This window comes from Coffea eugenioides, unplaced genomic scaffold, assembly GCF_003713205.1.
Source record: "Coffea eugenioides isolate CCC68of unplaced genomic scaffold, Ceug_1.0 ScVebR1_2895;HRSCAF=4014, whole genome shotgun sequence".
Taxonomy (NCBI): Eukaryota; Viridiplantae; Streptophyta; class Magnoliopsida; order Gentianales; family Rubiaceae; genus Coffea; species Coffea eugenioides.
This window is the reverse complement of record NW_020863423.1, coordinates 424-12,006: the sequence shown is the minus strand read 5'-3', so window position 1 is coordinate 12,006 and position 11,583 is coordinate 424. Positions and strand designations below refer to the sequence as shown.

The 11,583-nt window shown below is 38.1% G+C and overlaps 2 long non-coding RNA genes across 2 annotated transcripts; both read left to right on the top strand.

Moving 5' to 3' along the window:
- The first annotated feature begins 1,413 nt into the window (after window positions 1-1,413).
- Window positions 1,414-3,624, top strand: LOC113757273. Its single transcript, XR_003466239.1, has 3 exons — window positions 1,414-1,534; window positions 2,599-2,662; window positions 3,479-3,624. It is a non-coding gene; the product is annotated as an uncharacterized LOC113757273 (long non-coding RNA).
- Window positions 3,625-9,093: 5,469 nt separating this feature from the next.
- Window positions 9,094-11,261, top strand: LOC113757275. The gene is made up of 3 exons (XR_003466240.1): window positions 9,094-9,171; window positions 10,236-10,299; window positions 11,116-11,261. It is a non-coding gene; the product is annotated as an uncharacterized LOC113757275 (long non-coding RNA).
- Window positions 11,262-11,583: the final 322 nt, after the last annotated feature.

The window sequence follows — 11,583 nt, the reverse complement described above, 5'->3', positions numbered from 1 at the left end:
ATTGAGTTTTATTATGTTTGAAACTAGATTCAGAGTATCTCTCAATTTCCATGAATATCTATGATTTTTCAAAGTTGACTGAAACTGTATACCTGTTCTGTCTGTTACTGGGTGAAGCAGCAACTTTAGGTTGGAATTTGACCGACTCGTGGATTGGATCTTACAATGGTACCTTCTAGAAAGTTGTAACAATTTGAATCCATATTCCGACGGTATAAAGTTTTTTAAGTTTTGGACATAAGAAGCTCGAGATAAGATTTTCAAATGAGATCACGCAAAACTAAAAAAATTTCTATTTTTCCTAGGATTATTCCTACTTACATTCCCAACTTTAGGATTGGAGTTGGTAAACTATTTTGAGGTTGGTTTATGAGTAGAAACGAGACTTAAATGAAAGGAAAATGAGTTCTTCAAACCACCTTAGGTCGGACAGTTTACAACTTTGCATTTTGAACGTCTTTTCTACTTTCTCTAAACGTTTGGCTATAAGTGATACTTTTCTGCTCTAAATGACTTTTGCAACATTGATTAGTAAGGACATAAGGATTATTCTTCGATGGGAACAAGCTAGTATTATATTTCGATAGGTTATACAACTATGAAACTTGTAAATTGAAACATGTTCTAAATAAAGATTTGTAGCTTCAATTCCTACATAATATGGCTTTGTATTGCTGGTCTTACTAAAGCATGCGCTCACAGGACTCGAGAGAGTTAAAAAGGATATTCATCGAAAATATTTTGAACTACTCAGTAATCAAGCTGAGAATCTCGAGGGCGAAATTCTTTAAGGGGGAGAGAGTGTGAGAACCCTCATTTTTAAAATACAATTTCCCCAAACTACATGCCTTGCACCAAGATTTAAACCACCTCTTATATGCCCTGGCATTATATTTCACAATGTGTTACAACAAATCCCTTGTATTGACCCTCACTTTAAAACACAATTTTCTTACTTACATGCCTTATTATAAGATCTAGACCATTTAATATATGCCCTTACAAATTATTTTCTATGTGTTATAATAATTTCCATGCATTTCATTTCAATTCATTTTACTTGAAGTAAAATATTTCCTTGAGCTAGGTTGTAAATAATTCACCACTTGTAATTGTCCAAGTGTTCTTTTATTAGTGGTAGAGACTTTATGTGAGAGATTAGAGGTGTTGAATAATTATTGGTGCATTTGGAAAGGTAAGAATGGCATTAGTCAAAGATTAAGAAAGGTTAGGACAATAATGGAGCCATGTGGCAAAACCCTAGCCATGTATCTTGTTTGACCAAAGGATTAGAGGAATTTTAAACCAACTTTGCTTCATTTTCCTCCAAAATTTCGTCCACCTTAAGGGCTTCCAAGGGAAGGAAGAAAACTCCATCTTCTTGCTATGACAACCTTAGTTTGATCTTGAACAAAAACCAAAAGAGAAAGATCTAGAGTTTGTGAGAAAATTTCCTTCAATCTTTGAGGTTGTTTCAAGCCTAAAGCTTCTATTGTGGTGGTTTGTTTGGTGACCAAAGCAACTTGTAAGTAAGGTATGTAATCTTTAAAATTTGGGTTTATGATGTTATATCATCTACTTGAGGTTGAAATGGTGAAAACAACTTGTTATGGTTGAATTTGGGGTTAGTTTCTTGAGTTAATCAAGTAATGGTTAGGTTTACTAATATGCATACCAAGTGTTTGATGAAATGTCTAACCCTTATTCATGTGTGTTTATGAAGTATTGATATGTTTTAAACCCCTATTTAGTTGGATCTAATACTTGTTATGTGCAAGGAATGAAAATAACAAGAAGAGTAGAAGTTAGAAATTTTTTAAAGTGTGCTGACCGAAACTTTTTAAGCTTGCTGCCCGGTTTTACCTTGATATTTTCATGCACATTTTGGCTACAAATGTGAGTATTATATGTTGGGTTATGTGTGTGGAGGTTGTCTACAAAAAAATTAGCCAATTTGGTTGAATAAATTTTGAGTTATAAACAAAGGAGGAAAACTGGACTAGGTCCAGAAATTTTCTGTCCAGCCATCTTGTTAAGGTCATAACGTGTTACTCACTGATCAGAATTGAGTGCCGTTTATGGCAATTGAAAGTAGACTCTTAGAGCTTTAAAACGGTACAAAGCTCATTTTCTGGTTCATCCCGAGCGATCCGTGGCGAGTCTGGAAAGTTGGCTGTCCGGGAAGTACTGTTCATCCGAGACAGTCCAGAAAGTTCATTTGGTTTCTTAATTTTGAGCCACTTATGTTGGGATTTTGGAAATGGTTTCTTCTAGACAAATTTAGCCTTATGAACCTAGTTTCCAATGCAACTGACGGAACCAAATTCTGACTTTCCCACAATGAGCAATGACCGTTTCCCCGAGGCTGGCCGGGCGAGACAGTTTAACCCGTAATGAAGCCTTTGAGCTGTAGTGAAACTTTTCTTTTGCCAAACTTTCATGTACATACTAGACTTGTTTTCCATGAACTTTCACCGTGGTTTAGACCCTATTTGCATGCCGGATTAAGTAGCTTAAGCTACTCACTTGGCCTCTTAATGAACCTATACTTTAGTAGGGAACGAATCCAATTATTAATGTTTTCACTCGTTGACCTAGGTTTGGGCAACGACGGTGATCGTAACTGAGACGTTTGACGTCGATTATTACTTTTGCTTGACAGGTGAGTGTTCCACTACCTGCTACTTGTTATGAGAAATATTCGTGTACTTGAAAGTATTGAATTGTTATTGTTTGAGCCAAAACTGTTTTAATTAAAATTGAGGCGAGTGTGTACTTTATCGCACTCGACCTTTCTTATTTTTTCTTTTCACTGAGGCTCTACTTACTGAATGAATTAACATGAAATGAGATATTGCTATACATGACTGTGCTTAAGTTGCGTGGATGACATTCCACCAACTACTGTTACTGTTTGGGTACCCAACCTCATAGGTGAGTCGGTTGTATCGAGCCAGCAAGGGCTTGGTCGAGAAGGCCGATAAACCTTGAGGACTGTTTACTGTTCACTGGAAATTGAATCTTGCTTGGAGGTCCCTGGTGAAGCATAGCCGCTGTGCTTGCTTGTTGTGTTGTCCAGCACCACCAGTGATAAAATCCTCGGCTTGATACTGTTTCATTGGAATCCTTGAGCATTGGAAACTCGGATTCCTGGTATACTCGAGTATTACCAAACTACTGTTTATGGAGTGCGGGCCCGGTGGGGGGTTGTTTGGTGGACGGAGACTGGTGAAAGTGGTGTTCTACGGACCTATATACTGTTACAAGTGTTGACGGAGTGTCAACAGGAGGCAATTATGATCAAGCTCAAGTGGACCTTTGGCTTTTGAAAGCCACCCGTATCCTTGAATTGAACTGTTATTTTACTGTACGGTGTTTAGTTGGCTATTTTGTGATTTTATGTGGCTATGTGTTTACTTGTTTACCTGGAACCTCACTGGGCTTTAGCTCACTCCATTCCCTTTGTTTTCCTTAACAGATCGGGAAGGGATTTGATCGAGGGCTTTCTTAGCTTTATTTTGCCGTTCTTGCGTTTTGAGGTTGTAACTTTCGTTTAAGCAGACTTGTAAGCTTAAATTCTTAAGGGTGATTTATATTATGTAATTTTGAGTGAAGCGTGGTAAGTTGGCATACGATGATATATGTACTAAGCTGAATTGTTGAATTAGTGATTATGTTTGAGTTAGTGTTTCAATCCCCTGCATTGTCAAATGTTACATTCGTTTCATTGATGATATTAGTACTTTGAACGACTGAGTCCTGGCGAGAGTTGGGCAGGCAGTCCGTTGATACCCTGGGGTTTGCCCTAGGGAGAGGTGGGGCTGTCACAGTTGGTATCAGAGCTTAGGCTTCAGATCTTTGAAGAGTATCCTAGACATAAAAGCTCAGGATGCTGGACTGTGGGATTGGTTTGAAAGTTAAGTGATCACTGGAAGGAAAAAAAAAATTTTGAGCCTAGGTTTGAATTGGTTTGGGCGAGTTAGGAATTTTCGACTTGAGGATTATATTTGATTATTTTCCCTTAAGAGTACTTAAGTTTATCTACACTTTGTGTAGGCTGGATGAATCTGGCGGCCCTAGTAATAGACCGGTTGGCGAGCCATCCCGTGGGGACTTACCGATGATTTAGTATCAAATCAGACCCGGAGGCCTAGAGCCTATTGGGGCTTATCTAATCACTACAAGTGGTGTGAGTGTCTGCAAATTTTACCTATTCTAATGGTGTAGTGTTGGCCGTTGTGAAGGAGCGAAAGTTGCTTGCCCGGGACAATGCTAGGTTTAAAGCTGAAGAACTACTAAAATGCAAGCCGATCGAATTAAGGAGCACAGGTATGATATGGTTGAAGGCCATCAAAGGATTGGTAAATCTTTGTATGTAACTTGGAGAAGCTCAGGAACGCGTTTAGGGGGCAATAAAAGTGAGGAATAGAGTCGAGTCAAACCTGAATGTTTGTGATGACCTGTTTGGGGACTTCAGTAGACTTAAGTGGTGAAGTCTCTAACATTGGAGACGAGGCAAGTGTTGACCTTGCCTAGACCGGAGGAGGGTCAGCTAGTCCCGCATCAAACTAAGCCTACACCTCTAGGCTACTACTTTGGATGATTTTGACTACTATACATAGAAAGGATAAGGGATGTGGTGACTCGGTGGTTGTACAATTTTCTTTTGACTACTTGCACTGGATTTTTCCTTGATATGACTGTATGACTGTATTTGTATCTGTGAGTCTCGTACCTGATACTTTTGGTCTAGTTATCTTACAAACAACTACTATGAGCCTTGGAATGTATAATACTTTGACTTTGACTGTGACTGTGAATTGGCCTGTGACTGTTACGGTGACTTTGACCTCGACTTTATTACGACATTGGCATTTAATTGCTTTATATTTTCACTCGCTTATTGTGACTCCGATTTCATTTTATTTGACTTTTGAAAAGGAATAATCATCTATCATGTACCAACACGTACTTACCCATTGGTTAAAATACTTGGACCCTAGACCAGTGAGTAATAAAGGAGAATAGGTCCAGGACCAAGAAGAGGAATAAAGGTTTGTAGTCAATTAGAACCAGGGACCCGGAGGTGGAGTAGGGGACCAGGTAGCTACAGCTATCAATCGTATGACGGATCTACTGTTTACTGGCCATTCAGTTGACCAACAAGGTCAAACACCGGGTAACTAGTAAAGGAACCTTGAAGTAAGTGAAGATAGAGTCCTAAATCAGTTCCAAAAGTTCACACCTCCTAAATTTCTTGGATAACTAGATCCCGAAATTGCCGAGAACTGGTTTGAAAGAATGGAAGATATTTTACTGCTTCGCGTGGTCTCTGCGCGAAGTGAGCTTGGGGCCAAGTGGTGTTATTGTTTCGATTATGTGAGTCAGTGGAAAGGACTAGGTGCTCTTTTTGGGCGTAAGCTATGAATCATGAATGTTATAAGCGTAAACCCTTTATCAGGATACTTGGGAGGAATAGATATGTACGTCGGGTAGGAATCTGTAATATGGGTGATTTACTCTTAGGACCGGCCGGCTCGAGTTGTGAATTACCTTATTGTGGATTCTTGTACTTGAGTACCAAAAAGTGGAGAGCCCTAGAATAAGGGTCTGTATCTTGATTGCACTTGAGACAAGTTTTAATGGCAAAAGTCAAGGCGCGAAAGATCCTAATATTTGACCTAGTTATTGGACTGATTGAGGGAATAAATCTCGGAAGCTATCATGGACTAATCTCAAAATAGTCTGACAGGGTTTCTATAGATGGTGGATTATACTGTACGTCGAGAAATTTGCACTGAAGATCTGTTTCCTTCACCCATGACTGTGAAGACATGATAAGTGTTTATTTCGAATGTGGGGCGGTTTGATTACAACTATATGGATATTTCTACTCCTCTTGTGACATTCTTTCCTATGCTTCCTTGACACCTATCCACTAATGTCTAAGTATGGACTTGACTCGATTATGATCGTGGCGAGATCGTGAGTTTTGGAATTATGCATGGGAATTTGAGAAAAGAATTGGATTCTATACCTGTATGCAAGAGATTGAGATAGGAGGTATAAGTTCCGACACATAAAGTACGCTTTAGGGTTGCTATGTGCATAAGTGATAAGGATACTCTCGTATTGAAATTCCCGAATAAGAATGAGTGGCATTGTATTCTGAGCTATTAGCCTACCTGTATTCTATTATCTTGTCTATCTCACTTGAGGATAGCTACGTTTAATTCCTTGTGGTTGGATCGGAGGAGAATGAATTTAAAAGTTATATGACTAGAGTTTCCAATTGTAATTAGTTACTTACTTTGCTCCTTTGATTTACTGGCAAGCTACTATCGAGATAAGTGAATTAGTGAGATGACAAATGTGACTGATCTGCATAAGAAAATAGAGGTTATTAAAAAAGAAATAGAGTTCCAAAAGAGATGAACTGAGTACTGGGAAAGATGATGGGAACCAAAATACCTAGAGAACATTGAACTATTGCATCAGAACATACGATTGAAAGGAAATATGAAGGGGTTCCAGAAGAGGTACAGAATAAGTTTGTACCAGTACATTTGCCAAGTTGAATAGCCATTAATGAGGTTTTTGCCTGGATAAGTTATAATCATTGGACTATGCATAGTGACATTTTTATATAGCAAGATGTATTCCCTTAGGAACAGTGGACTTGGTACCTGCTGTTTTAATAAGTGCTATGAAATATTTGTGGTGGTGCAATATTGGATCCTTATCCCTGAGTTTATTGCCCTACTTTGGTCTTTGAGTTAAAAATTTATCGTTTGTCGCTCGAAGGGAAGAAATGATTTAATGTACAGAGTGTATGGGTTAAAGAGCTAGCAAGAATAGTAACCATGTTGTAACTCTTCTTTCTATCGAGATTAAGGTTTGCGTCACATTTTTCACCTTGACTAAATCAAAAATTTGACCGAATTGTCTTCATCTTCCCTCTTACTTGGCCGAACCAAGAGAGAAGAGAAACCAAAGAGAGACCTCCAACTCCAACCTCAATTTTGTACTTGAATCTGAAGTTACTCCATGGAAATGTTAACTAAGAAAGATTTCAAGGTATTGGTGGAGCGATTTTTGAGGAAGAAGCCCTGGATTTCCATCTTTCTTGAGGTTACAAGGTAACTTTGGCTAGCAATTTTCCTCTACTACCAATATAGGAAAACTAGTGGATTAAGGTAGTACTTTTGGCAGCTTTATGGAAAATTTCATGGGTTGAACTAGTGTTATGGTAATTTATGGTTTTATGGTGAATTTTCTACCACACGTCATGCTTAAGTACTGACCATGGTCTGATAGCTTTGTTATGACTTGCCTAAAGAAAATTCAAGCTTGTGATTAAGAATTTCAGCTTCGGGTTTCATTTTGCTAAACTTGAGTAGAGACGGTTATATGCTTGATGTAGTGAGTTGTGGGCTTGATATTTATATGCTTGAGTTGAAGCTATTTCATGGGAAGAATGAAGCCTTGAATGGGCTAGGAAAAGTTAGTAAACACAAAGGATGTGCCGCTGAAAATTTTTTCCGCAGGGAACCTTGGAAGGTTTTACAGAATTTGTTATATCTTGATGTAGAAAAGTCAAAATTGAGTTTTATTATGTTTGAAACTAGATTCAGAGTATCTCTCAATTTCCATGAATATCTATGATTTTTCAAAGTTGACTGAAACTGTATACCTGTTCTGTCTGTTACTGGGTGAAGCAGCAACTTTAGGTTGGAATTTGACCGACTCGTGGATTGGATCTTACAATGGTACCTTCTAGAAAGTTGTAACAATTTGAATCCATATTCCGACGGTATAAAGTTTTTTAAGTTTTGGACATAAGAAGCTCGAGATAAGATTTTCAAATGAGATCACGCAAAACTAAAAAAATTTCTATTTTTCCTAGGATTATTCCTACTTACATTCCCAACTTTAGGATTGGAGTTGGTAAACTATTTTGAGGTTGGTTTATGAGTAGAAACGAGACTTAAATGAAAGGAAAATGAGTTCTTCAAACCACCTTAGGTCGGACAGTTTACAACTTTGCATTTTGAACGTCTTTTCTACTTTCTCTAAACGTTTGGCTATAAGTGATACTTTTCTGCTCTAAATGACTTTTGCAACATTGATTAGTAAGGACATAAGGATTATTCTTCGATGGGAACAAGCTAGTATTATATTTCGATAGGTTATACAACTATGAAACTTGTAAATTGAAACATGTTCTAAATAAAGATTTGTAGCTTCAATTCCTACATAATATGGCTTTGTATTGCTGGTCTTACTAAAGCATGCGCTCACAAGACTCGAGAGAGTTAAAAAGGATATTCATCGAAAATATTTTGAACTACTCAGTAATCAAGCTGAGAATCTCGAGGGCGAAATTCTTTAAGGGGGAGAGAGTGTGAGAACCCTCATTTTTAAAATACAATTTCCCCAAACTACATGCCTTGCACCAAGATTTAAACCACCTCTTATATGCCCTGGCATTATATTTCACAATGTGTTACAACAAATCCCTTGTATTGACCCTCACTTTAAAACACAATTTTCTTACTTACATGCCTTATTATAAGATCTAGACCATTTAATATATGCCCTTACAAATTATTTTCTATGTGTTATAATAATTTCCATGCATTTCATTTCAATTCATTTTACTTGAAGTAAAATATTTCCTTGAGCTAGGTTGTAATTGAAGTAAAATATTTCCTTGAGCTAGGTTGTAAATAATTCACCACTTGTAATTGTCCAAGTGTTCTTTTATTAGTGGTAGAGACTTTATGTGAGAGATTAGAGGTGTGTTGAATAATTATTGGTGCATTTGGAAAGGTAAGAATGGCATTAGTCAAAGATTAAGAAAGGTTAGGACAATAATGGAGCCATGTGGCAAAACCCTAGCCATGTATCTTGTTTGACCAAAGGATTAGAGGAATTTTAAACCAACTTTGCTTCATTTTCCTCCAAAATTTCGTCCACCTTAAGGGCTTCCAAGGGAAGGAAGAAAACCCCATCTTCTTGCTATGACAACCTTTGTTTGATCTTGAACAAAAACCAAAAGAGAAAGATCTAGAGTTTGTGAGAAAATTTCATTCAATCTTTGAGGTTGTTTCAAGCCTAAAGCTTCTATTGTGGTGGTTTGTTTGGTGACCAAAGCAACTTGTAAGTAAGGTATGTAATCTTTAAAATTTGGGTTTATGATGTTATATCATCTACTTGAGGTTGAAATGGTGAAAACAACTTGTTATGGTTGAATTTGGGGTTAGTTTCTTGAGTTAATCAAGTAATGGTTAGGTTTACTAATATGCATACCAAGTGTTTGATGAAATGTCTAACCCTTATTCATGTGTGTTTATGAAGTATTGATATGTTTTAAACCCCTATTTAGTTGGATCTAATACTTGTTATGTGCAAGGAATGAAAATAACAAGAAGAGTAGAAGTTAGAAATTTTTTAAAGTGTGCTGACCGAAACTTTTTAAGCTTGCTGCCCGGTTTTACCTTGATATTTTCATGCACATTTTGGCTACAAATGTGAGTATTATATGTTGGGTTATGTGTGTGGAGGTTGTCTACAAAAAAATTAGCCAATTTGGTTGAATAAATTTTGAGTTATAAACAAAGGAGGAAAACTGGACTAGGTCCAGAAATTTTCTGTCCAGCCATCTTGTTAAGGTCATAACGTGTTACTCACTGATCAGAATTGAGTGCCGTTTATGGCAATTGAAAGTAGACTCTTAGAGCTTTAAAACGGTACAAAGCTCATTTTCTGGTTCATCCCGAACGATCCGTGGCGAGTCTGGAAAGTTGGCTGTCCGGGAAGTACTGTTCATCCGAGACAGTCCAGAAAGTTCATTTGGTTTCTTAATTTTGAGCCACTTATGTTGGGATTTTGGAAATGGTTTCTTCTAGACAAATTTAGCCTTATGAACCTAGTTTCCAATGCAACTGACGGAACCAAATTCTGACTTTCCCACAATGAGCAATGACCGTTTCCCCGAGGCTGGCCGGGCGAGACAGTTTAACCCGTAATGAAGCCTTTGAGCTGTAGTGAAACTTTTCTTTTGCCAAACTTTCATGTACATACTAGACTTGTTTTCCATGAACTTTCACCGTGGTTTAGACCCTATTTGCATGCCGGATTAAGTAGCTTAAGCTACTCACTTGGCCTCTTAATGAACCTATACTTTAGTAGGGAACGAATCCAATTATTAATGTTTTCACTCGTTGACCTAGGTTTGGGCAACGACGGTGATCGTAACTGAGACGTTTGACGTCGATTATTACTTTTGCTTGACAGGTGAGTGTTCCACTACCTGCTACTTGTTATGAGAAATATTCGTGTACTTGAAAGTATTGAATTGTTATTGTTTGAGCCAAAACTGTTTTAATTAAAATTGAGGCGAGTGTGTACTTTATCGCACTCGACCTTTCTTATTTTTTCTTTTCACTGAGGCTCTACTTACTGAATGAATTAACATGAAATGAGATATTGCTATACATGACTGTGCTTAAGTTGCGTGGATGACATTCCACCAACTACTGTTACTGTTCGGGTACCCAACCTCATAGGTGAGTCGGTTGTATCGAGCCAGCAAGGGCTTGGTCGAGAAGGCCGATAAACCTTGAGGACTGTTTACTGTTCACTGGAAATTGAATCTTGCTTGGAGGTCCCTGGTGAAGCATAGCCGCTGTGCTTGCTTGTTGTGTTGTCCAGCACCACCAGTGATAAAATCCTCGGCTTGATACTGTTTCATTGGAATCCTTGAGCATTGGAAACTCGGATTCCTGGTATACTCGAGTATTACCAAACTACTGTTTATGGAGTGCGGGCCCGGTGGGGGGTTGTTTGGTGGATGGAGACTGGTGAAAGTGGTGTTCTACGGACCTATATACTGTTACAAGTGTTGACGGAGTGTCAACAGGAGGCAATTATGATCAAGCTCAAGTGGACCTTTGGCTTTTGAAAGCCACCCGTATCCTTGAATTGAACTGTTATTTTACTGTACGGTGTTTAGTTGGCTATTTTGTGATTTTATGTGGCTATGTGTTTACTTGTTTACCTGGAACCTCACTGGGCTTTAGCTCACTCCATTCCCTTTGTTTTCCTTAACAGATCGGGAAGGGATTTGATCGAGGGCTTTCTTAGCTTTATTTTGCCGTTCTTGCGTTTTGAGGTTGTAACTTTCGTTTAAGCAGACTTGTAAGCTTAAATTCTTAAGGGTGATTTATATTATGTAATTTTGAGTGAAGCGTGGTAAGTTGGCATACGATGATATATGTACTAAGCTGAATTGTTGAATTAGTGATTATGTTTGAGTTAGTGTTTCAATCCCCTGCATTGTCAAATGTTACATTCGTTTCATTGATGATATTAGTACTTTGAACGACTGAGTCCTGGCGAGAGTTGGGCAGGCAGTCCGTTGATACCCTGGGGTTTGCCCTAGGGAGAGGTGGGGCTGTCACAGTTGGTATCAGAGCTTAGGCTTCAGATCTTTGAAGAGTATCCTAGACATAAAAGCTCAGGATGCTGGACTGTGGGATTGGTTTGAAAGTTAAGTGATCACTGGAAGGAAAAAAAAAA